The 22,402-nt window shown below is 41.3% G+C and overlaps 1 protein-coding gene and 1 long non-coding RNA gene across 2 annotated transcripts in view; one reads left to right on the plus strand and one right to left on the minus strand.

Annotated features, from left to right (window-relative positions):
• LOC138365061 (fibrinogen-like protein A) overlaps window positions 1-22,402 on the plus strand; it is a 648,457-nt gene that overhangs the window by 250,602 nt on the left and 375,453 nt on the right. The gene's annotated exons all lie outside the window — the stretch shown is intronic.
• LOC138365113 (uncharacterized) overlaps window positions 3,991-22,402 on the minus strand; it is a 61,919-nt gene continuing 43,507 nt past the window's right edge. The window contains exon 2 of the long non-coding RNA XR_011228655.1: window positions 3,991-4,669. This is a non-coding gene — a long non-coding RNA (uncharacterized lncRNA). The remainder of the gene's footprint in view (window positions 4,670-22,402) is intronic.

Genomic DNA, 22,402 nt, shown 5'->3' on the forward strand with positions numbered 1-22,402 from the left:
TCTGCTGGTGTTAGTAGTAGAGGTGGTGCTCTGCTGGAGTTAGTAGTGGAGGTGGTGCTCTGTTGGTGTTAGTAGTAGAGGTGGTGCTCTGCTGGTGTTAGTAGCAGAGGTGGGGCTCCACTGGTGTTAGTAGTGTTGATGGTGAAAAAAAAGTTTAGTAGAAGAGTAGTAGTTTTTATTTAATTTTATCAGTGGCTCCTTGACGAGGTGTAAGCCCAGGGTAATGTTGGGTGACACCTTAGAGATATTTTAGGGTCCCCTGATAAAGGGTAACAGCATCCAGCTTCCTCGTGCATGCGACATATAAAATACACACATACAAATTTAGATATTTATATTCCAGCAGATTAGGGAAAATACTCCTTAACCAATGAAGTTGCATCGTTTGCAAAATATACTGCAGCTTGCCACTGAGGTAAGTTTAAAATTATTGAACGAAGGGACACGATGATTCCACAGAGGTGCAATATAAGAAAGCTTTTGTGGATTGTGTTAAGGTCTTACGAAGTCAGCTAATAATCCTATGGGTACTCATTTTTGTCAAGGGCTGCACATATCAAGTACATTAATTATATGTGCAACTTGCAACTGAGAGTTGGTCCAAAATCCCATAAACATTTCTTCACCTGCCTGATGCATGGTACTGGGGTACATGTGATAGTTATGGCATGCATGGTTATGCCCATCATGCATTTGTCAACATTTAGACGCAATTCCCAGTCTGCTGACCATGTGTAGAGTTAATATAGCCCCTCTTGCAAGGCCTAAATGTAGTCTCCACATCCTACTTTAGCATAAATGTTAGTGTCATTAGCAAATTTGATGTGATTTGTAACGTTCTCATTTATGTCACTGATGTATATCATTAAATGAGTTGGTCCCAAGATGGAACCTTGTGGTACCTCACTCAACATTATGACCATGCATATTTATTTCCATTTAGGACAACCTTTGCATTCTTTGTTTTAACCATTGTTTATATTTGTTTTGGCATAAAGTATGCTCGCTGTTTGTTCAGCGAGCACTTGTGTGGTCTTAATAATCATCCAAACGTTGATAGGCCCAAGACACCAAACCAAACTAACAAGATATATTGTTCTGCATCATTTTGTTTCTATTGTTAGACCCCATTAGATTATGCATTTCAATTATAGTCGCCATACATTGGCGACTATAATTGGACATGAAGTTACTTGAACGAGTGCAGCAAAGGACGACAGTTGCTCACAGGAATTGAGAAAAGTTGAAAAGTGCTAAAAAAAGTGCTCTCACATATGGCTAGAGCTTAAGATGTCAGTAAATTTCAAAACAAGGCACCAAGCCAGGAAGACTATGAAGCATCGACGTGAAGTTAAAATATCTTAAGGTGGCATATCGATGTAAAATTAAAAGTGGTTCAATTTGCTTATAAATTTTTTTATGAAATGGTTATAGAAAGGGCTGCAGCTGGTCCAAGTTTCATTATCACACCCTAAACAGAAAAGGAGAAAAAAAATAAACAACGAATTATGCAACGAATTTTCAAATAGTTTCAGGGAACACATGTGTCAACTAAAATCATTTCTATAACACTCAGATATTAAATTAAGCAGATAATAAAGGATTCTAGTGATCAGTTTTATCAAAAAAGTGTTTAGTGCAATAATATAATTATTCAAAGTTACCCTTCTAAAAAACATGCAATATATGATATTTATAAATTTTTATAAAATCAACAAATAGACTTTGGACTAAAATGTCTACTACAGTCTGTAGAAGCACAAACGCTACATATAAAGTGTAATTTGCATGTAAATTGATTAATAAATGAAAGCTCTGAAGTACTTTGAAGGCGTAAATTACTTTCCAGAGTAAAATAAAGATCCAAGTTCGGCCACCTGTAGCTGAGCTTGACTTCGACAGATTTCGTTCATAATTGGCACCCTTGCAGATAGGCATCCATTGAGCAAGGTGTGCAAGTTTCATGCAAATCCCTTGATAACAAACGAGAAAAAAATTGGCAAAAAAAAAATGAAAAAAAAAATTTACATATAAATATATTGCACATACATATTACAATTATTACAAGAGTTTGTGCTTCTACAGCACATAGTAGACATTTTAGTTGACACATGTGTTCCCTGAAATTATTTGAGAATGTTGAACATTCGTTGCATAATACGTTGTGTATTTTTTTTCTCCTTTTCTGTTTAGGGTGTGATGGTGAAACTTGGACCAGTTGCAGCCCTTTCTATAACCATTTCATAAAAAAATTTATAAGCAAATTGAACAACTTTTAATTTATAACGATTTATAATGATATGCCCCCTTAATGTATATTATGTAGAAAGTTGAAGAGTAAAGGGCAGCATGACTGAAGTAATAAGATGGGTGAAAGGTGAAGAGTAAAGGGCAACATGACTGAAGTATTAACATGGGTGAAAGTTGAAGAGTAAAGGGCAACATGACTGAAGTATTAACATGGGTGAAAGTTGAAGAATAAAGGGCAACATGACTGAAGTAATAACATGGGTGAAAGTTGAAGAGTAAAGGGCAACATGACTGAAGTAATAAGATGGGTGAAAGGTGAAGAGTAAAGGGCAACATGACTGAAGTAATAACATGGGTGAAAGGTGAAGAGTAAAGGGCAACATAGCTGAAGTATTAACATGGGTGAAAGGGGAGAGTTAAGGGCAACATGACTGAAGTATTAACATGGGTGAAAGGATATAACAAAAGGAAATTCAAAAACTGTTAAGCATATTCAAACTTTAATTTATTTAAAAATATGCTTAGTAAAGGTAAAAAATGTAATGTACCATCTAGAGTGGTTAGGTCAAATAACAATGACCCAAATGGATAATCATGTGATTAAAAACCTTATCGGTAGGAAAAAAACTTTGATCAAACTCCTGAGAATAGGGAAGTTAATCTTGAACAACAATATCCCAAACTAGTTAGAAATGTTAAAGAAATAATGATAGCATCAAGAAATTATGAAATGTGTATAGCACACCAGGCAATGACAATTTCTAAAACTTTTTTCTGATATATTAATCAAAGATTAAGGAAAAGACTACACAAATTACATCTGAGGCAGGTCAGGTAACTGACAATCAAAAAGAAATGTGACGTATTTCAAATAAATTCTTCATCACTGTATTAACTAAGGAAACTCCACTATGCATTAAGCTGAAAAAAATCTTTGAAGGTCGAGGACTACTTTAGTAGTTACCTATTTTAGTAGTTAACTATTTTAGCAGTTAAATACTTTAGTAGTTAACTAGTTTAGTAGCTACTAGCGAGGAAGCTACTTAACAAGTATACAAACTAAAGGCAAACTAGTTCCCAGAGCCAGACAAAATATAACCAGGGAGCTTCAGTAATGCAAAGCAAAGCTTAGTGACCCATTGTCTACCATATTTAATTAATCATTAGACTTGGGCAGAGCACCAGAGTGATGGATGGAGTGCTGATGTGGTGCCAATTGCTGGAAATGGATTTAATTGATAATTGCCAAAGCCAATCGGTTTCACCAGGGAAAACAGATCAATAAAGTAATCACGACATTGTTTCACTAAGGGCCGCTCGTATTTAAGAATTTTTCTATCGTTCTTTTCATGTAAATTTCAAGAAGCTGATAGTAGGTAGGCTTGTGATATTCTAAAATTTGACGTCAACAAGGACTCTGATACTGCGTCTCACAAGACTAAAGAGCTAGAGGAACATGGTAATGGAAGTTTATCATAAGATGGATTAGATCTTGGTTATTAAAAAAGACAGCAGAGAGTTAACATGGAATAAAATCGCACGTGGATTTAATTCCCATGTGGGAGTTAAACTCCCAAAAGTGCTAAAAGACAATGTGTACAGACTTTACACGTGGACACAAGATTAGCAGATGCAGTTTAATGCTGTAAAATGTTGGGATTTGAGCTTAGTAATAATAATAATAATAATAATTCTAGAGTAATCAATGTATAATTATATGTATTAAAGCATATAGGATACTGAGATTATATTTTATTCAGTGAAAGCCTCAACACATCAAATATTTCCTCCAAGAGAGGGGGAAAAAGTATTGTATTGAATTTTATTATTTAACATTACAATCACTGGTGGAAAAAGCTGATTAATTATCTGAGGATAATTAGGTCCGGCCTCACTTGATCCCTGGGGCTGGTCACGGGTCACCACTTGGTCCCTGGGGCTGGTCACGGGTCACCACCTGGTCCCTGGGGCTGGTCACGGGTCACCCCCTGGTCCCTGGGGCTGGTCACGGGTCACTACCTGGTCCCTGGGGCTGGTCACGGGTCACCACCTGGTCCCTGGGGCTGGTCACGGGTCACCACCTGGGGCTGGTCACGGGTCACCCCCTGGTCCCTGGGGCTGGTCACGGGTCACTACCTGGTCCCTGGGGCTGGTCACGGGTCACCACCTGGTCCCTGGGGCTGGTCACGGGTCACCACCTGGGGCTGGTCACGGGTCACCCCCTGGTCCCTGGGGCTGGTCACGGGTCACTACCTGGTCCCTGGGGCTGGTCACGGGTCACCACCTGGTCCCTGGGGCTGGTCACGGGTCACCACCTGGTCCCTGGGGCTAGTCACGGGTTACCACTTGGACTTTAGTCCACTCTTCCACTTGTGACACTTGTGGAGGAACCTCACTCCGGTGATGACTCCACTCCATACTGCAAATGTATATACCAAAACGTTATATATTTAAACAAGTATATATTTAGAGTATACTGTATAATTACGAGAGTCATAATTACAATAATCAGTGACAAGAACAACAACTTGAGAGATCAAAATTTTAGATAATTGACAATAAGCTTTGTTCAGTTAAATTTTGTTGTAAAATTTGGGAATAAAGACAACTGAATAAGAAATATAAAGACAACAATAAAGAAATTAATATAAGGCTCAATATAAGTCTCTTCAATTATTATTGCATACATTATTCCATAAATACAAGCCAGAAAACCACCACAACAAATACCACATAAAACAACCAAGCAACACAAGTAAATATACAATTAAATACATTCCAGAACACGAAAGTTATACAAATATGTAAACCAATTACCACGTGGAAGAATTATCAGTAACAAAAAGTATTTATCGGGCAAGTTCCACTGATACAAAATATTGATGATCAAAATGGTGAACATTAATAATTTATTTGATCACTAGCAGTACCCGGCCACGCGTTGCTGTACATGTGTTGCTAAACCACAGTAACCTTCCCTGTCACCCAGTCCTCCCCAACATTTCCCCTTCACCCGTCTCGGCCTCCAAACCATTCCCCACTCCGCAATCCTCTCTTCCTTCCCACCATGCCCCACTTCCCTGTCCCTTTGTCCTCCCCACCGTTCTTCATTCTCCCATCCCCTCGTCCACACCATCCCAAACTCCCCCGTCCCCTCATCCTTCCCCATCATCACCCCCTCCCTGGTCCCCTCGTCCTCTCACCATCTCTCACTTCCGTCCCCTCGTCATCTCCACCATTCCCCACTACCCTGTCCGATCCCTTCCCAAATGGTCTTATGTTCCCATCAGAAAATTGGGAACATCAAGTGATCTGATGTTCCCATCACTGAAATATAAGAAAACAGTTAAAAAATGAAATGAAAATATGAAAAAATAAAAAATAAACTATACTCACAAAATGAATGGTATGGTTAAGAACACATCTCAATTCCAATGTAATCCACACAAAATAATTAAATCAAAATTAAAATAAATCAAAATCTATGAAAATTCTATATATCAATGCAATCAGAAACCTTGAAATGGAATTGTAACATATTTAGTATAACATTTGTGTTGCTCTTACATGCAACAGATGGCGCTGTTTTTCAAGAAAAGAATAGTTTTACCTGTCACAGGTGTGGCATCTATACTTATACTTACGAAATGAACATTATGGTAAACAACACAGCTCAGTTCCAAAACAATGTCACACAAAATAATTCAATAAAAAATACAATAAATCAAAATCTATGAAAAAAAAATATCAATGCAACTGTAAACATTGAAATGGAATTCGTGACATATATAGTATAGCGTGCATGTTGCTATTATGTGCAACAGATAACGCTGTTTTTCAAAAAGGCATGTTTTTACTGTCACAGGGATGGCACCTATTTAGTAGGTATATAAAAAGACGCGCCTATTCGAATGTAAATTTGTGTCAAAATTTCAAAGCGATCAGTAAATAGGTTTCGAAGATTTCCCTCACATGAAAAACACATTACTCTATAGATCTCTATAGATTACTCAATCACTCTATAGACATGACATCTATAGAGTATTTATATAAAAACTTACTCGGATGTGAAAGGAACGTTGTGGGAAAATTTCATAGCAATCGGTGAAGAACTTTCGGAGATTAGCGGTTATACACAAACGAACATTTCCATTTATATTTATATAGATTCATAACCTGTGACAGAATGAAATATCAGTGGTATATAATAGCAAAGATTGAGTAAATGAATAAAGTAAATGTGAAATATTAGTGATATATAAAAAGGTGAAATATTACACAACGACATGTAATGAGCAAAATCTCAAGCACTTCCTGCCACCCTGGCAGACAACACCTTCGGTCACCATGACGCCTACATGACCCACCAGGAGCACTTCCTGCCACCCTGGCAGACAACACCATCGGTCATCATGACGCCTACATGACCCACCAAGAAACTAATCACACAGATCCTTCATGCTCAGCTTCCTGCTGATAAAAACCTATCAGCACCACAATATAAAAATATTGATCAACATGACACAGAACATTTACACTGAGGGAGCTCACAGTTCAGTAACTGGGAAGGCGGAAAGTGTTCATTGTTCATCACCCGACGGTCAATCAACTGAAGGGAATATAGTGTAAAATTATGTATTAGTGTGTTTACATAAAATACACAAATACCTAAGTGTGGGATTTTATCTTATGATATTATGTGTGTGAGAAGACATTGTCATTACATAGTGAAGGGAATATGAAAGTAACAGCGACTCCACTTTGCAAGTTAGAATGTTGAGTATGTTCATAGCACAATAAATGACAAGACCTTGTGGATCTTTTCACTGTTGATGGTAACTGAAAAATCAGTTCTCCAAAATTCATTTTTATTTCTAGTCTGACACGACACTTGAGCGTGTTTCGTAAAACTTATTACATTTTCAAAGACTTTAGTTTACACACACACAACTATAACTGAACAGAGTTTAAACAGCTTCGATTTTTTATACCTGCATTTTGGTGGGGTGATATGTTACAACAGTTTTGGATGAGGTGAAAACAAACTTTCAACACAAGACAGAACACGAAACAATGGGTATAATATTTTGTAAGTTAAAGGGAAGAATGGAAGTAACTGCAAAGGGCCTATTGGCCCATATTTCTTGATGCTTCTATATTGGTGCGGAGTCTTGAAGTGGGTAGAATATAGTTGTGCATTAACTGGCTGTTGATTGCTGGTGTCGACTTCCTAATGTGTAGTGCCTCGCAGATATCTAGCCGCCTGCTATCGCTGTATCTATCGATGATTTCCGTGTTTTTGTTAAGACTTCTCTGGTGATGGTCTGGTTGTGGGAAGAGATTATATGGTCCTTAATGGAGCCCTGTTGCTTATGCATCGTTAATCGCCTGGAAAGAGATGTTGTTGTATTGCCTATATACTGAATTCTTTGAGGCTTACAGTCCCCAAGTGGGCATTTGAAGGCATAGACGACATTGGTCTCTTTTAAAGCGTTCTTCTTTGTGTCTGGAGAGTTTCTCATGAGTAGGTTGGCCGTTTTCTTGGTTTTATAGTAGATCGTCAATTGTATCTTCTGATTTTTGTCTGTAGGGATAACGTTTCTATTAACAATATCTTTCAGGACCCTTTCCTCCATTTCATGAGCTGTGGAAAAGAAGTTCCTGTAAAATAGTCTAATAGGGGGTACAGGTGTTGTTAGTTGTCTCTTCAGAGGTTGCATGGCGTTTCACCTTCCTTCTTATGATGTCTTCAACGAAACCATTGGAGAAGCCATTGTTGACTAGGACCTGCCTTACCCTACAGAGTTCTTCATCGACTTGCTTCCATCCTGAGCTGTGGCTGAGAGCACAGTCGACATAAGCGTTAACGACACTCCTCTTGTACCTGTCTGGGCAGTCACTGTTGGCATTGAGGCACATTCCTATGTTTGTTTCCTTAGTGAAGACTGCAGTGTGGAAACCTCCGCTCCTTTCCATGACTGTTACATCTAGAAAGGGCAGCTTCCCATCCTTCTCTATCTCGTAAGTGAAACGCAACACAGAATTCCGTTCAAATGCCTCCTTCAGTTCCTGCAGATGTCTGACATCAGGTACCTGTGTAAAAATGTCGTCAACATACCTGCAGTATATGACCAGTTTCAAGTTCATGTCGACTAAGACCTTTTGTTCGATGGTACCCATGTAGAAGTTCACGAACAGGACACCTAGGGGAGAACCCATGGCGACCCCATCTACTTGCTTATACATGTGCCCATCCGGGCTCAAGAAGGGTGCCTCTTTAGTACAAGTTTGGAGTAGTTTCCTTAGAATGTTTTCTGGTATGTCAAGAGGAGTACAGGCCAGATCACGATACACTCTGTCCGCTATCATCCCGATTGTTTCATCCACAGGTATTCGATTCTGTTACGGACCCGAGCCCAGCATCCGAGCACGGAGCAGTGACGACCGCGCCATCTCTGGGTCAGCTCCCGAAACCCCCTTCAAATGGACGACGCCATCTAGTGAGGACGAGATATACTGGCCACAAGGGCTAGTTTCCCGTCCTGATCAGCTCATAACACAGCCGCTGCTGACCTCTGGTGAGGTGACGCTTAGACAGCAATGCCATCTATGGAGTGGAGAGGTGGGCGTTTGTGTCTAAGCCTGTAAGTGAGGTGCCCTAGAGTGTAACCAGTACTGATGACGTGTCTGATTACAGAGTCGACCTGGGACTGCTGTAATGAACGTTGGATCAGTCTACCCAAGGCAGTCGAAGAGTCTCCACGTGTTTGCTGCAGCAGCTGTGAGTCACCCCCCGGATGAACACTGTGGTGTTAGCCTGCCTGTGACGTGGCAGTTGAGGGATGGTGTTAGCCTGCCTGTGACGTGGCAGTTGAGGGATTGTCGTACCCGGGGGTGACTGGTGGAGAAGCTTAATCACTGGGGTGTTGTGGTGAGGAGAGTGATCTGTGGGATCACATGAGGCTCCTGACTAGGGCTCGCAACCCTAGTATCGGTCGTGGAGTGGCCTACGCAGCGTTGCTGATTGGAACCGGCCAGCTACAGGCTGGATTTGTGGTTGACGGCCTCCACGACAGTGCCCCCAGTGGAACTGTGATTTGGCTGGCCTGTGGCCAGGGTAGACTCAAGAGAATCGAAGGATTCATCGTGAGGCCACAAGAGGACCAAGAGCTTAGCATCGTTGAGCACTGTGAACGTCCAGAGTCTTCAGAGGAAGACTACGTTGTACATAATAGTGTTTATACCTCCCCCGTGTGATAATCTATATATTATTTATGGTGATGGTGATAATTATATTATTAAGTTTTTGCCTTTGTCTCCCTTCCCCTTTAATTTACTTGCGTTACGGAGCACGCCCCTTGAAAGCCACTACTAGCTTGAGGCCGGATACCCAAACTCTACTAACATCAGAGAAAGAACCCAGTTGCGACCCAAGAGGGCCGTAACATAATTGGCATGCCCAGCGGGATTCGACCCCTTGTCAAGTATGTTTGACAGGGGTGGTGAAGTGGCGTAATCCCTGTAAATAATTCCCCCTGTGTGTGACTATTAGGACGTTATACGTCCTGTGCGGTGCTCGGAGTGATTCAGTGCAATATTGTAGAGTGCGGTGCTCACTGTGATTAAGTGCAATATTGTGTAGTGCGGTGCCCGGTGTGATTACGTGCAACATTGTATAGCGAAGTGCTCGCTGTGATTAAGTGCAATATTGTGTAGTGCGGTGCCCGGTGATTACGTGCAATATTGGCAAGTGAGGCGCTAGGTGCGATAAAGTGCAATATTGATACAGAACAGTGCTCGGTGCGTTAAGTGCTAACGAAAGCGGTGTGTTAAGTGCTAGTGTGCTAGTGACAATGGCAGAAAAAGCGACCATCGACGATCTGGACGATGTTCAGGCTTTTCTGAACAGGGAGGACTGTCTTGCCAGATTGAAATATCTGGGCAAACAGGAACTCGTACTGGTGAGTGCCTACCTGGAGATTAAGATACGTGCCAGTGATTCCCGTGTGGAGATCTTGTCCAAGGTTCACCGGCATTTGAAGGCCGAAGAGAAAGAAGAAAGTGAGGCACAAGGTACAATAGAAGGTGAGGAAATAGCTTCCACTGAAAAGGAAGATAAAGGCAGTGACATTGACAGTGAGGCAGGTGAGCTGAATATTAGCTTACTTACAGTAAAAATGCGTGCCTTGGAAATTAATCGTGAGATAGAATGGAAGAAATTAGAAATGGAAAGAGAGAAACAAGATAAAGAATTAGAGATGAGGCGTTTAGAATTAGAACGAGAAAGAGAAAGAGAAGTAAGAGAAAGAGAAGAACGAGAAAGAGAAGTAAGAGAAAGAGAAGAACGAGAAAGAGAAGTGCGAGAAAAAGAAAGACAAGAGCGAGAAAGAGAAGAAAAAAGAGAGAGAGAAGAACGAGAAAGAGAAGAAAGAGATAGGCAAGAACGACGAGACAGAGAGGAAAGAGAGAGACAACATGAGCTAGAAGTATTGCGGTTAGGCGGTGGGAGGCAAAGAATGGAAACAAGTATTTTCGATCCGGTGAGGAACATCAAAATGGTCCCAAAATTCAATGAGAAGGAAGTGTCGAAGTTCTTCGCAGCCTTCGAGAAAGTCGCATCCTCTTTGGAGTGGCCAAAGGAGAATTGGGCCATCATGATACAGTCCGTCTTGACTGGGAAGGCCCAAATTGCCTACTCCACGTTGTCCCTTGATGACTCCGGCGATTACGACAAGGTGAAGAAGGTGGTGCTCATGGCGTACCAATTGGTACCTGAGGCTTACAGGCAGAAGTTCAGGAACCTGAAAAAGACCTCAGAGCACACGTTCACCGAATTCGCCACAATCAAGGAGCGGCTTTTCCAGGAATGGTGTGCCTCTCGGAAGGTGGAGACCAAAGAAGACCTCGAGCAGCTTGTACTGTTAGAGGACTTCAAGGATTGTTTGTCTGGAGACCTGAAGACGTACTTAGAGGAACAGCAGGTAGAGACCTTGAGTGCGGCAGCCACCATGGCTGAGGAATACATCCTGACGCATAGGCCTTCTGCTAAGTACGTCCCAAGGAATTACCCACGCCGGTTTGACAAACCTCGTCAGGAAGAGGAGGGACCCGTCCCACGAAGCGCTGAGAAGACGCCCCCAAGTAGCCCTCGAAGGACTAGTCCTAACAGTCCGAAACACCGGAGTCCGAGGAGGAATATGGTGTGTTGGACTTGTGGGCAGAAAGGGCATGTAGCTGCCATGTGTCGAGGCAGAAGAGGTAGCGGCCCACGTAGGGAGGTGATGTTGATGAGCTATGTGACACTACCAGCAGGAAGCCAGTCTACGACTATGCAGGAAGAACCAAGATTGTTTTCCCCTCACACTTCAAGTGGGTATGTAACGAGTGATCATACTGGTAGATCGGTAGTAGTGCTCAGAGATAGTGGAGCAGCCCAGTCCCTGATCATGAGAAACTCGTTACCCGAGGGAGTGAGTGTGGATGGGAGACAAGAGGTTATCCTGGTTGGGTTTCCTAGGACGCGGTATGTCGCCCCCTTAGTGTCGGTGCATCTAGACTCGCCTTACTTCAGCGGCACATGTGCGTTGGCAGTAGTCGATACCCTACCTATAGCTGGGATTGACGTGATACTAGCCAACGACTTGGTTGTGGGACATTTGGGGTTTGACTCTATATATTTAAATATTAATATAGTGAAAATCAATTACGAAGGACCACCTGCTTTTATAGTAAAGAGGGAAACTAAATAAATAGGATCATTAGAAAATTCCTAGATGAACCAGTAACTATGGATAAAATACTAGAGAATATGATCACTGAGATAATTAATGGGCTGTATAATTAACTGAATCAAAGCCTCAAACACCTACATTGGGGGGTTATTACTGGAACTCAATACGTCCAGGAACTAGTGTGGTTCGTTCACCAGTCCAATGTATAATAATCTAATCCTATAAATATTTATAGAATCATTATCTTTATCATCAATGAGAACATAGATCACGAACGTGAAAATTAATAATTATAATAAACACATGTCAATCCAATGAACAGAGTTCTGCATGTAAAGGAATACAGATAATAGAAATCAAAGGAATACGAAAGGAGTCTTAGCTTGAAGACGATTTCCGAGAAGTTAGTTACGACTCATCCTCTGATTCTCCTGGACTCGTCATGGAACACTGGGAGTTGATTAACATGGGAAATGACAGCTCGGAGAATTCTTCACACATGGTGTAAATCAAATTGTATTCAGTAGCAACAGATTAAGCTGCTAGATATCTATGTTCAAGAAATTGAGATTAATAATAAGAGTAAATAATGACCTGTAGTTTTTTATTGTCGCACAGCGTCACGACAAGCTACCCAGCTATAAACCCACCCCCTAGATGATGCATCAAATAAGGATAAAGGTACTTAGCTAATATGGGCACTGTGTAAGTTAAGGCTTCCCGAAGTTCACGTCCTAGGCTCCGGCTTCTTAATAAAGAACACGTGGTGTCCAGCCTATCCTAGATACTGACGCGCTTCACTGGCCGGTCACGTGGTATTACATAGAACCAAATTTAACAGGTTCTGGCCGAATGTCAAATTAAATCTCTTGACAATTCAACTTGTTATGTAAAGTGACACTGACATCAGCAAAGTTAATGTCTGCAAAGGTTCTTCACACCTCACAGTGGCGACTTTCTTCTGGAGCTCTTGATGGCGTCTACCCTGGTGGTTGGGGTAATGGCGTCTCCTCTCTCCCGCTCCGCGTCCCGCGTTCGTTACACAAATTATTTATTACGGATATTATCATTTCTCGCAGTTGTGATTGAAATGCTCGGATAAGGACGGGTTTATTATTTAGAGGAGTTAAATATTATTATTTGCCCGTTTTATGATAGTAAACGAACAATGGAGATGAATTAAAGTCTCTCCAAGGCATTCACGCGTGACGTTAAATTTATTACTAGATAACAGTTAGAACTATAAACGCTCTATTTGGCTTTAGTTGGAGATCAGTTTATCTGTAATTAATTATCACACAGAACACTGTTGTTTATAGAGAATCAAATTCAATTCTCAGACACACTGGATATAAATGTGTTTATTACAATGGAATCTGACGCAATACTGGCGTCGGGTGATGTAAGAATTCTAGCCTTATTGTACAGATGTAATCATTAGTACATGTGAACTCTACGCTTGGTTAATTTTAATCACTACAATGATTAGTAGAATTAGTAATAATTAATGAGAATACAACAGTGTTGTATTTAGTGTTGGAAATTTCCAACATAACTCCGGGGGGAGGATTCTAGGGTCGTAGTGTAATGTGGAGTACTGACACCTATCCCGAAGTTGAGATTAATATTAGTATATTAGTATGTTAGTATGTTAGTACACACATAACGAATGTCCCGTATTTGACAAGGACATACAAGAAACTTAAGTCTTGATAATTTTCATGTTAAATGGAACATGTTATTATGAATTACCTAAAGCTAATAATTAAGAAAGCCTACAATAACTCTGAGATTGGTGTCGCTATGACATGTAATGTGTATGTTACAAATCTCTAAGTCTGCAAACTCTCAGGTACTCTAGATAAATAATGTTATTTATAGCCTATACAATAATTAAAGATGTTAAATCACACAATTTAAACAACAGAATCTACTGTGAGGGGAATGTCCTAGGTCATAGTGACTTGTAATGGTTTGTTACTTGACATCACTCCACAGTATCATCATAGTTATCTAAATTGTTTGTAAAAGGAATTACTCTTGGTCAGAGCTGTAATAGGCTTGCAGTTTCCGCCTACATTGTTGAGCAGCAGCTCTAGTGGGGCGGTTGCTCGTAGGATCAGAATTACTGTCCTCGGAAACTACTGGGGAAACTGGATCCGGCTGATATTCTCGTTCAGCCAATTCAAGAGGAACCAGCTTCTCTAAAGTTTTTAGAGTAGTGTTGCCTCGGCATAAAACTTTCACTACTCTCAAGACACCTTGATGATCTGGATGAATGGCAACAATTTTGCCTATGGGCCACTCTGACCTTTGTCCATCACTGTCGACTAGTACTAGGTCCCCTGGTTTTAGTTGCACTTTATTGTAAGGACTCGAAGCTCCGTAGTGGTACTCTCGTAGAGCTGTGAGGTACTCTCGAGTCCACACCTCATTCCACCTGTTAATAACTCTTGAGAGATGCTGGTAGCTTTCCACCAAGTCACCTCTGGTCACATGTGACGGGTCTACGGGGTCCTCTTCGGCTAAAGGGATGAGAGGGCTCAGTAGACCTCCATGGATCAAGTGTGAGGGACTCAGAGGCTCTCTCTGGGTGAAATCATCAGACAGGTAGGTTAATGGGCGGTTATTGACTCGCGCCTCGATTTCCACAACAATGGTTTGGAGCTCGGAGTAACTGACCTTTTGTCTGTGTAAAGTTTTCCTTAGACACTTCTTGACTGTGCCTACCATTCGCTCATAGAACCCACCTTGCCAAGGGGCTCTTGGTGCTATGAATTTCCAGTGACATTGTCGTCTCTGTAGGACCGACTGTACTTCTGGGTGGTTCCAGACTTCTCGCAAACAGGCTTCTCCTGCCGCAAAATTGGAACCATTGTCCGATATCATTAATTTGGGACAAGATCTGCGAGCAGCAAATCTACGGAAGGCCTGGATGAAGGCTTCAGCACTCATGTCTGAAGTGACTTCTAAATGTATGCCTCTGGTTGTAGCACACGTAAAGAGACAAATGTATGCTTTCACTGGTATATTATCTGGGTTGCCAGTGAGAAGTAAGGCTCCTGTGTAATCAACACCAGTGGTTTCAAAAGGACGAAGATGAACCACTCTTTCTTCAGGGAGTGGTGGAAGTCCTGGGTAAGGACATACTCTAGCATCGTATCTTTTACAGATTACACAAGATTTAATAATTGACTTAACTGTCTGACGACCTTGAGGAAGCCAGTACTTTTGTCTAAGGTCGGTGAGAGTATCTAACACTCCACCATGTAAAGTACCATATTGATGGTGATGTAAAACAAGAAGTTTAGTGATGATGTGGTGGCGAGGTAGAAGAATTGGATTCTTTGTGTCCAAATCAATTTTTGCATGAAGCAAACGTCCTCCACATCTTAGTATATTATGAGTGTTGGCATCATACCAGATACCTAGAGACTTAGTTAATTTGTCTGGAAGATTTTCATATTCGCCTCCATATGTCTCTTGCTGTGCACGTTTGATCCAGTAGAGGATAGGATTGGGAAACTTATGTCGAATTCCTATCTTAGCAAGAAAATCAAACACATGTGCAGTCACTCTTAATAGCTTGCTTAAGTTAGAATAATTGTGAGGATCAATGGCCAAGATTCGTTGAGGTTCTGGTTCTTTCATGGGAGTGGTGATATTGGTCACTATGACTTGTGGCTTTTGTTTGTGCCACTGACCACCAACAAGCCATGAAGGTCCATTGAACCACAGCGAAGACTTGATAAGTTGTTTTAGTGTTAACCCTCGGGATAAATAATCTGCAGGATTGTCCTTAGTAGGAACATGTCTGAATTTATATCCAACAGATAACTCATGAATCTCCCTAACACGATTACTGACGTAGGGAGTCTTGTTGTTGTTGTTTCTTACCCATTGTAAGACTGCCTCGTTGTCTGACCACACTACAATCTCACCAAAGTGGATATTATTGAGTGTTTTTGTCAGGCAATGAGCCAATCTTACTCCCACCAGCAATGCAGTCAACTCCATTTGAGACAAAGATCTCTTCTTAATGGGAGCAACTCTTGCTTTAGATGTGAGCAAAATTGATTGTGCACTATTAACTAAGTAGGCTACTGTGCCGTATGCTTTGCCAGAGGCATCGCAGAAAACGTGCAAATTGGTGGGTAAGTTTGGTCCTGAAGCATTACGAGGAAATTTCAAAACACCTAACTGATTAAAATCCGTTGAGAGTATCTGCCATTTAGCTAGTAACTCACTTGGTAACGGATCATCCCATCCCATATGTTTCTGCCATCACTCCTGCATTAGGAGTTTGCCCCTTATTAATATAGGACTAAGTAGGCCTAAAGGGTCAAATGGTTGACTGACAAACGAGAGCAGTGTTCTCATGGTAAGGGTTGAGTTATCAGTTTGTACTGACTTGACATTCATCTCGTCAGTACTGGTGTTCCATTCCACACCTAGAACCTTTAATTGATTGGGTACCTGATAACCTGGAAATTCTTTCTCGATTACCTGGTTGAGTAATTCATTATTTGAGGCCCATGACTGTAGTGGCATATTGGCTCCTAATAGTTCACGGTTAGCCTCATGGTAGATTTCTACCAGATCAGTTTGATCATTAGTTGTTCCCTGGAAATTGTCGACATACAAGTTGTCGCTAATGTCTGCCTTATAGGAGCTGTTTGATTTCCTCAAATGTGTGTCTAATGTTCCTTGCAAAAGAAACGGTGAGGACGTAGCTCCAAATAATACTGAGGCAAAACGATATGTGATGACTTCACTGTTAGGATCCAGTGGGTCCTTAATCCAGAGGAATTTTGTGTAGTTACGATCTTCCTCCTGCAAACCTACTCGGAGGAAAGCCTTGCTGATATCAGCAGTATAGGCGAAAATACCAGTGCGAAATCGTAACAGCACATCATGTAGCCTTTGTGTTAGGCTAGGTCCCGTTTGGAGACATTCATTTAAAGACACACTGCCTGGCTTTACTTTAGCACTACAGTTAAAGACAATACGAATAGGTGTTGTCAATGAGTCTTTCACCACAGCGTGATGAGGTAAATAATGACCTATTTTTCGGTCATCGTTATCAACAACTTCAATAAATTTACTGTTAAGTTGTTGTTGGATGAGTTGATGATGCATGTTCAGTTTGTCTGGCTGCTTCTGTAGTCGTGTTAATTGAGACTGCAATTGTGAGGCTGCCATAAAATAATTAACTGGAAGTTGTGGATGATCCAACTTCCATGGGAGTCTTATCCAGTATTGTTTATTTTCATAGACAACTGTATCCAGATATTGCTGGTAAGTCCACGTATCATCAGGGCTTGGTTGTTCAGGGATAATACCTAAAGTGTCTAAATCCCACAAACGATGTACCGGTGGGTCAGACTCAATATCCTCAGATATTTCTCTGAAACGTAGGGGTGACTGTTCCAAGCCTAGTCACGCCACTATTATGTTATTAGATTGTTGGTTTGTGGACGCTGGATTTTGTCTGAAAAGCACCGGTCCCGTAAGCAATTTGCCTCCTGCAGATGACAACAAATTCATTCCGTGTTGTCTGGTGCATCCAGTTATAAATTTGTAATAATGATCCGCGCTTATAAGTATTCCAACATCAGTGAGGCAGTCAGAATTTATTTTATAATCTGCTAGCCTCATGCGGTTTCGTCTAAGACGTCTCGCAGTGCGAGCTAAACCTGTGACCTGCAGGTCTGTAGGAAGTTTATCTACTACTACCGCTTGTATTGGACTAGTGGAAGATCCGAGTCTCACTAATACCTTAACTACTTGGTATTCACGAGGTCCACTATTCGACAAGAAACCAGAAATATTTAACCTCACACTTTTGGCAGGTTTTAAATTTAACTCATCTACCAACTGTTGTGTAATGAAGGTTTTCTGTGATCCTTGATCAAAAAGACCTCTAGTGTTAACTCTAGATCTTCGGTTTATTAGTCTAAGTTGAGCTGTAGACAGAGTGGTATTATTGCCTGACTCAGTGGCAAGTACATTTACTTCTTGATGCACTTTGCAATATTGCACTGCGGTAGAATTCGTGGAATTCTCCCCAGTGGTCATAGTTGGTGTAGAAGATTTTCTACATAAGGCGTAGTGATGTACACCTTGGTTGCATCTGTTGCAGGAACGTAGCTGCACTACACATTTTTTGGGATCATGAGAGCCCATGCACTTGGTGCACTTGTGTATTTCTTGCAACCTTTTAACCCTAACATTATAAGTAGGATAAACAGAGCATTGGTAGGTGGCATGTCCTTGATTACAAAACAGACACCTTCTCTGGTTAATTGACTTGGTCTCTTTAGTAGACAAGTCATTGGTTATCTCAGAAGGAGACACCGAATATGTACCTACATTTCCACTTCTTTTCCCAGTGGATGGAGTAGTTTTGGATTTATATTTATTAGACTTATTCAAAGTCTGTTTAGGTTTGACAGAAGTGTCAGTATTAGTTGGTTTAGACTCAGGTTTAATTTTATCATGAGTTTTCAACCTGTTAACCGTTATTCTCAATCCCTCGAATATTTGGTCAAGAGTGAGAAACTCGGTATTATAATGTGAGCAGAGCTCTGTTAAGACATTTCGAGGTAATTTCCTCTGCAATAGTAACTTGATTGACCATTCTGAAGCTGGTATATTAACTTTAGTACCTAAGGCCTTTACTAGAGACTCTACTTCTAGTCTGAAGCTTTGAAGTGACTCTGGTCTACTATTTGGTGCATTCAGATCTAGTAATTGGTAATAGAGAGTAGCTATACTTAACTCTTTGTTGCAATAGTTCAACTTCAAGAGTTTTATAGCTTCCTCATAATTACTCTCATAAAGAGTGAGGTTATGTATGACCTTTTTAGCCTCTCCTTTGAGAAGACTAAGTAGGTATGAAAATTTAGAAACCTTGTCCAGAGACGGTTTCTTATGGATGTGAACTTCAAATGAAGTCCAAAAATTGTCCCAATTTTCTGTATCTAATCCTGAAAATGTAGGTAAGTCTAAAGTAGGTAAACGAATCTCTGGTAGTTGGTTATTGAATTGAGACCCTGTGTTACTGGTATTGGATCCAGATTGTTTTGCTAATTTAGATAGCCTGTAAATTATATCTTGAGTCTCATCTTCATACTGGGAGATATCGTCTATAATTTGACTTACTTCCTCAGGATCAGTCTCTGTGGTATTCAGTAGATCAAGATAAGATTGACTTGCAGATTTGACTTGATCAAATTTCAGCTACTCTAACTGATGTCTCTAAGTGATAAGAGTCAATGGGAGTATCTTTAGATAAGCCCTCAGCCTTGTTAATTATTCTGGTCAAATGACCTTTAAGGCCAATGTAGGTTCTCCTTAATTGCTCAGGAGTAGCCATGTTGGGCTTGGGTCCAAACTTCATGGGATCAGTATAAGTATTACTAATGAAGCTTGGGTACTTGTTCATTAGTGGACAAGTAACATTAAATATAGCCTAATTTAAGGTGGCTAATTTATACTCTACCTCACTTGAGGTTAAATGTACCTACCTAACAACAAGTAGCTAGATATTTTGTGCACTGTCTGAACTTCACCATTAGTTCTCGTCCGGTTAGCTCTTCTATATCACCATCAGAGTTAATGGGGATTATCCAGCAATACACAAAATAGATACACAAAATAATGAATACAAGAGAAATATTATGGAGACACTCCAATCAGAGTTGTCTCAAAGTTTAATCCCACCCTGTTTAGGGTCAGCACAAATAGTATAATACATACACTACTGACTAGCTTAAGTCTAGTCGTGATAATTCCTAACTAAGAACTATAAATTTATTTAGTCTGGGCTTGTACCAAATTCAGCACAATCTCAGCCTAAATTCTACATGATAAGATTGGTAAGATTATTGTGGTGCAGTAAGGTGAATATAATTGTGCTGTATTTTTGGGTTTTTTGTTTTTATAAGAGAGTACTTGCACACACAGGTGAAAACAATTATGTACAGTTAAGTTTGGCTTGCTAGCCACAGCCGTTTGTGATAGTTGATGATGTTGATTAACTTGTCAACCACATGCAACCTAGACTCACCTGACAAGTGTACACCATCTCTAGTCAGGTTTTGTCTATAAGGTCTGGCTGTAAATTGGATATAAGTGGCATCCAATCTCACTCGTTTTTTCAGCCTGAAATTGATGTACTTAGCAGCTCTCTGGTAGTATTCTGGGGTTACTCCCCAACGATTATCTTGACTTGGTTGGCGAGGTTCCACTAATGTGAATACTACCGAATTACTGATGAGCTTGAAAGAAGAAATTATGGCTTTAAGGTGTTTGATCACCTCAGCTGGATGACGAGTGGGATGGATGTCATTACCACCTAAGTATATAATGGTTAGATGGTGAGGCCACTCTAACGCAGGTGTTAGTGTGGAATTGTTATAAAAGTTATGAGCTGTTGCTCCTGGTGACCTAAAGATTCTTACTTCTGTATGAGGTATAGGTCTAAGTGTTGTGGGTAATTGACTGTGTCCCACTAAAGCTACCTTATACATGAGGTGAAAGTAGCAATATGTTGGTGTGACTTAGACTAACTGATGTGTTACACTGTTGGTTGACACAATTAATTAAATGGTTAGTCTTGATTACATCACACAAGGATTAGTTATTAATAATTAGTATTTATAATTATAATTTTATGCCTATCCGGTTCGAAGAGGAACATAATGTGTCCACCAAGTCCACCTTTGCCAAAGGTAAAGTGCATTACCTTGGTCATGTAATAGGGAGTGGCAGCATAGCTCCTTTAACCATTCACACTCAAGCCATTCAGCATTACCCACAACCTACAACCAGGAAGCAGCTCCTGCGCTTCCTTGGCCTTGCATCTTACTATCGTAGGTTTGTTAAAAATTTTTACTACGGTAGTGACACCATTGATTAATCTGACCAGCCCCAAGCAACGGTATCATTGAACCATTCAACAGACCGTTGCCTTTGAAGAACTAAAATCTCTGCTATGTTCTGATCTCATTCTCGTCTCTCCAGATATTACGAAGCCCTTCATCATCAATGTCGATGCAAGTGGCACCGGCATCGGGGGCGATCTAATGCAACAGCGTGGCGAAGAGGTTCTTCCTGTTAGCTACTACAGCTACAAATTGAAGCCTCATCAGAAGAACTATAACACCATAGAAAAAGAACTCCTCTCCATCGTCCTGAACCTACAACATTTCGAACCTTACCTACAAGGTAATCGGTCTATTACCATCTACTCAGACCACAATCCCCTACGGTTCCTGAAACGAGCCCAATTCAGCAATCAACGTCTTCTACTCTGGGCTCTGTACCTGCAGAATTTTAACATGGAGATATTCTTCATTAAGGGCTCGGATAACATCATAGCAGACGCCCTCTCCAGAGTCTACGAGGTAAAGGCAGATACTCCCATCACAATGGTTGTACTCTTTAAGTCACTTGTGTTGTCCCGTCTTGAGTACTGCTCACTACTCACTTCCCCCTTCAGAGCAGGAGAGATTGCTGAAATAGAGGGAATACAGAGAACATATACGGCACGCATAGACGCAATAAAGCACCTAAATTATTGGGATCGTCTCAAAGCCCTCCAAATGTACTCACTAGAAAGAAGACGAGAGAGATATCAAATAATATACACCTGGAAGATACTGGAGGGCCAAGTACCAAATCTACACAGTAAAATAACAACGTACTGGAGTGAACGATATGGAAGAAAATGTAGAATAGAACCAGTGAAGAGCAGAGGTGCCATAGGCACAATCAGAGAACACTGTATAAACATCAGAGGTCCGCGGTTGTTCAACGTCCTCCCAGCAAGCATAAGAAATATTGCCGGAACAACCGTGGACATTTTCAAGAGGAAACTAGATTTATTCCTCCAAGGAGTGCCGGACCAACCGGGCTGTTGTGGGTATGTGGGCCTGCGGGCCGCTCCAAGCAACAGCCTGGTGGACCAAACTCTCACAAGTCAAGCTTGGCCTCGGGCCGGGCTTGGGGAGTAGAAGAACTCCCAGAACCCCATCAACCAGGTATCAACCAGGTACTCTACCGTTGAGTGTTGCTGCCTGCCTGGCTGCGTGCTGACGTGGCCGTTTTGCCATGGGGGGCCTGGCTATTCCTCCTGTGTTGAGGGTACATTCCGTGGGACTGGAATTCACGTGTAAGGCTGGTTATCCGGCCGTTGAGTTAGTTATGTGTGACATGCTTCGTGTCCCGGTGGACGCTGTGTATGGCGTTGAGCTTGTTACGGCCCACCGGGTGATTGTCAAGTTCGTGGGGGAGGAGGAGTATCGGGACTTCCTCCGGCAGAACGAGGGGCGTTCATTGCAGTTGCCGGATGGCGCCGGCTCCGTTTCAATCTCGGACCGAAGTGGTGCCCTGACATATGTCAGTGTGCACGGTGC

The sequence above is a fragment of the Procambarus clarkii genome, chromosome 15 (assembly GCF_040958095.1).
Source record: "Procambarus clarkii isolate CNS0578487 chromosome 15, FALCON_Pclarkii_2.0, whole genome shotgun sequence".
NCBI lineage: Eukaryota > Metazoa > Arthropoda > Malacostraca > Decapoda > Cambaridae > Procambarus > Procambarus clarkii.